General features: G+C 36.0%; 1 long non-coding RNA gene across 1 annotated transcript; it reads right to left on the bottom strand.

The window, feature by feature from the left end:
- Positions 1 to 517: 517 nt before the first annotated feature.
- On the bottom strand, positions 518 to 3,084 carry LOC145798527 (uncharacterized). The gene is made up of 3 exons (XR_014339499.1): positions 2,954 to 3,084; positions 2,027 to 2,065; positions 518 to 788 (listed from the first exon to the last, which is right to left on the bottom strand). It is a non-coding gene; the product is annotated as an uncharacterized LOC145798527 (long non-coding RNA).
- Positions 3,085 to 3,423: the final 339 nt, after the last annotated feature.

Genomic DNA, 3,423 nt, shown 5'->3' with positions numbered 1-3,423 from the left:
CTATTAATATGACACAGACGAGCATGCCAAAAATTCATAGAAGACAATATGTAAACAGAAACATGTGCTTTCTTATTCTCAACATTTAATTTAAACATTCCATCACATGCATACCATTTCCCCGCAAATATGCCTTTTTTAGTGATTACATATTGGTCAGATTCAATAGTGTGCTCGAAACCAGCTTTGCTGAGCAAAGAACTCGACATCAAATTTTTACTCATGGACGGTGTGTGCAACACATCTTTTAAAACAAGCACACATCCAGAGGTAAATTTCAGCTCAACATCCCCACACCGGTTAAACTGGAGTCACCAAGCATAACAGTCCTCTCCTCATTAAAATGAGTGAAATCTTTGAACCAATCTTTATCTGTCATGCCCCAAGCTCGCCCCTAAAAGTTCGGGCATGACCCATACAGAAACGGACACTTAACCTGCTATACGTAATATATGGGGCTTTGGCGGAAGCACTAAAATTTAACATAATAACAAACTCCATTGAGCTACCTCTAATATGCCAGGATCACATGCATCATATACATTATAATAACCAGTCACAGGCCAAAATTATACTGTGAGCATCAGTCATATAGATATACATATACAGCCCCAGCCCTAAGATTGGGCATATGCAAAAACATTGAAGTCATGTACATTTAACCTTAAATGAGTAATAAAAAAAAAACAAGACAATGTCTTAACAAAGCTTCACAAAACTGAGTGATCTCGCTTAGTGCCTGGACTCGTAAAGGTTGACAAAAGGGGACGAACGTCCTGGTTGGTTACCTACAGGAACAGACATACGGAGGGTGAGCCAAGCTCAGTGAATAGTAATACATAAATAAAATACTGCTTAACTTGAAACATTGTATAATAGAAATACACATGGATTCGTAACATCTCAATATTTATTGAACCATAAATTGTGTCTAATATGCTTTGGAAATAAGTGGGGATAGACATACGAACTAAATGCAACTTTTCAAATGTTCCTGAAAATGGGTCTCCGCTCGAGCGGACCATGCAATTTCTGAAATTCTACAATGCCAAGTAAAGTTCCAACCTGGTATTCAAAGCTTCAAACATGTACTTTCGTATACTAATGCAGCATTCACAATGTGAGTCTGAATCTGTTCTTATTCATTATAGACTTAGATCTTATCATGAAACATATTGGCTTGAATATAATGGTTTGGATTAATATCCTTGTATAATGTGGCACAAACCCTTAATCATGGTGGCACGAAGCCCATTAACATAGTGGCGCAAGGCCCTTAGATACTTACCAAGCTTCAAAACACATACTTTCTAAGTTTCAGAACATATACCTATCAATCTTTAAACATATGCTTACCAAACTTTAAAACATATACTTATCAATCTTTAAAACATATGCTTATCAAACTTTAAAACATATACTTAAGCATACAATGCAAAGTCCACATGATTTGTCTGAGTCTGTTTCACTTTATAGGCCCTTTCTTGATACATATCAGCTTGAACATAATGGTTGGCTTAAAGCCCTTGAATGGTGTGGCATAAGCCCTTAAACATTGGCATAAAGCCCTTGAAAGGTGGCATAAAGCCCTTAAACATTGGCATAAAGCCCTTGGAAGGTGGCATAAAGCCCTTGCAAATTGGCATTAAGAATGCCCTTGTAAATTGGCGTTAAGCCCTTGTAAATTGGCATTAAGAATGCCCTTGTAAATTCTTGTATGAACTCAAGAGGTGTCTCACACGGATTCTAGAGGTGGCTCACGTCGTAGCACTTAGTTCCGTGTAGCACTTTGTTTCATATCATAACAACTTATATTGAATGGCCGTAGGCCCAGAGTCTTATAGAATGAAGGTATTTTATCTTTCCCATTTCTTTCTTTACATACTTGGAACATCCTTGAACATTAACATACATACTTGAAACATTAACATAGTTGCTTACTTGAAACATTAACATGGTTGCGTAAACGAAATGCTAATGAAAATCATTAGCCATATGTAAAGCAGATATTGATACTACTACTCACAGTGCTATAACGGAGTGCTTGTCCTTCTCAGGTTATGCCCTACACATGTAAACAACTTATACATTAAGGGCATCAAACACAAATTCCAGAAATACTAGAGGGTTAAGTACGTAAAACAGAGCAAACAATATTTTGCAGCATGAAGTTTCAAACCTACTTCTCCAACTCAATATATATATATATATAAAAGATTACTAGTCTTACAAAATACATTATGGAATTTATACCCATCCCTCTTCTATTCAAAGAAAGAAAGGATTTTTATGAACATTTCCATGTTCCCCAAAACTCCTTAAATTTCTAGTGTTTCCACTAAAAACCAAACATTTCCCCATCCCCATAAGAAATCCTATTAAATCATTCTCTTGATTTAATAATTAAGCAAGCCCACAAATATTTAGTAAAATGATTTGAGATTAAACCCATTCTTGAAAACTTCACATTTTAGGCCACAAAAATTAATATCAACATAGTCAATACCATCCCACATAATCATCACAATTCAACATATCTCAAAAGGAATTCTTAAATTCCATTTCAACATTCCATAATCGAATTTATATCATCCACATTATCAATAAATCTTTTCCCCCAAATTTCCCCTTTATTAAAACATAATTCACAATGCATTTAACAAAGCTCAATCGCAAAGTTTAAACATAATCTTCAAACATAACCCAACTCCAATTAAATTTGAACACATCTAATTCAACCTACCACTTTCATGATTCAATTATCAATTTGGGCCAAATCATGGATTATCATAAAAAATCAACCTAGGGTTTCTAAGAAATCCACAAATTTCAAATCAAATTTTAAATTTTCTTAACCCATTACTTTTTATTTCAAATCTTCCCATTTATGAGGCACCCTAGGTCCATAACCCATAAACCATACTCTAAACCCCATAATAGAATCCCAACATACCTCAAAAATTTCGAAATTCCATTCGGTAGAAAGTGGTGATCTCCTCTTATTCTCCATCCTTGATGCAAGATCCATGGTTGATTTGTTGAGAAAAGTGGAGGAAATCAAGGTTTTGGGAGCTAGGGTTTCGGACATGGAAAAGGGAAGAAGAAGAGAGGAAAAGAAAATCTAAGAAATGACTCAAAAATCATGTTTTTGAGCTGCTACCCCGCACATCGCCGCACATGCGCCGCATTTCCCGCACGTGCGGTCCTGCTTCCAGCACAGATATGAAAACTTCAAACAGGCGTAACTCTCTCATCCGGACTCCGTTTAAGGTCATTCTTGTGTCCAAATTGTAGCCCCGAAAATAAACTTTCCAATGGTTCTAACCTCACATCCAAATTCTAAATGTGGAAAAAGAAAAGGGCAAAAGAGTAACAGCTGATCGTGGGCCATTTGGTCGAATTAAAGTTTTTGGTCCAATCTTA

Source organism: Camellia sinensis, chromosome 9, assembly GCF_055761805.1.
Source record: "Camellia sinensis isolate YWXY chromosome 9, ASM5576180v1, whole genome shotgun sequence".
Classification (NCBI taxonomy): domain Eukaryota; kingdom Viridiplantae; phylum Streptophyta; class Magnoliopsida; order Ericales; family Theaceae; genus Camellia; species Camellia sinensis.
This window is presented reverse-complemented; position numbering and strand designations above follow the sequence as displayed.